The sequence below is a fragment of the Colletotrichum fructicola genome (genome assembly GCF_000319635.2).
Source record: "Colletotrichum fructicola Nara gc5 chromosome Unknown KSG_Nara_v1_contig04, whole genome shotgun sequence".
Classification (NCBI taxonomy): Eukaryota; Fungi; Ascomycota; class Sordariomycetes; order Glomerellales; family Glomerellaceae; genus Colletotrichum; species Colletotrichum fructicola.
This window is the reverse complement of record NW_027094054.1, coordinates 3725929-3727546: the sequence shown is the minus strand read 5'-3', so window position 1 is coordinate 3727546 and position 1618 is coordinate 3725929.

Here is a 1618-nt window from a genome sequence, read left to right as displayed (position 1 = left end):
GAGCCATTTATCGGCCGATTTCGACGAATACTGCAAGCAGAATAATATTATAACCGTCAGTATGCCTCCGCATTCATCCCATTTACTCCAGCCATTGGATATTGCACTTTACTCGCCTTTAAAGCGCGCATACGGGGATGAAATCAACCTATTCATCAAATCCTCCGTGAACCACATCACGAAATCTGAGTTCTTTGTTGCCTTTTGCAAGGCCCACAACAAGATCTTTACGAGTGAAAATATCAAATCCGCCTTCCGCGGAGCTGGTATTTTACCGTGGGACCCAAACTATGTGATTGGGAAGCTCGATGTGCATATAAGGACGCCAACACCTCCTGTGACCGACCCCTCAACACCACCAGCCTGGCAATCGCAAACGCCCTCCAACCGCCACGAAGCGCTTTCACAGTCTAACTTTATTAAAAGCCGGATCTCAGCCCATCAGGGAAGCTCTCCATTACCAATAATTGAGGCAGTTGACCGGCTAGCAAAGGGTGCGCAGGCAATGGCACACTCGATCACGATTTTGACGGATCAGGTGCGCACACTTCAGGATGCCAATGTGGCGCTTGCTAAGCGCCGGAGAGCGAAAAAGACGCGCGTCCAGCTTGGAGGAGCACTTAGTATAGCAGAATCTCAGGTTATCCTAGAAGAAAAGGGCAAAGGGAAACGTCCAGCGCCTCAAGAAGGTGAAGAAGGGGGTCCGTCGAAGAAGGGTCGGTCGGCTCAACGGCGTTGCGGTGTGTGCGGCAAGACAGGCCATAATGCGCGAACATGTTCTAAAGATGTAGAATCGTCTAGCGATTCATGTACTGACGAGAGCTAATTGATTTTATACGTTGTGGTTGTATAAACTTATGAAATGTTTGAAAGGTTGGAAAAAGTGCGCGGCTGACTGGTAAACCACGTTAGCTAAAAATAACCTAACTAGAAATACTATAAATATAGTTAATAATACACTTTAATTTATTATATATTTATTAATCTAACTAATTATACTACCCCTATATTAATTAGAAATAATATATAGAAATAAGAAGAATAAAGATAGCTTTACTAAGTACTATTATAGCTCTATATAGTACTATAAATAGCTTATACTTTATCCTAAATATATTAGAGGTATATAAACTTCTAAAGTAGTTAAAAGAGTATTAATATTATATATATAAAATGCTTAAAAGTATTTAAAGCTTTATACTAAAAATTACTATTATAAACTTTAAGCGTTCTATCTATATATAACTTATTAAGAACCTACTATTTAAAATTACTATTACTAACTATATTTATTACATAAAAGTTATATATAAATAGTTTAACAGTAGTAATTTTATTAGTAGTAGTCTAGTTAACCTATATAAGTAGGTATTATAGTTTACTCTGTACTTTTATCCCCTATATTTTAAACCTAATAGCAGCACTTTAAGTCATACCTAATATTAATAAAGTGAATAAATAAATCTTAGTATAACTAGTTATTAACGCTTAGCTTAACTTATCCTTAGCTATATAGAAGAGAGTAGGTAGGTAGGCAGTAGAGTAGTAAAACATACTAGTGAGAGCGTTATTTATAACGTCGCGAGAACGTCGTTTATAATGTCGCAAAGGCGTCGTC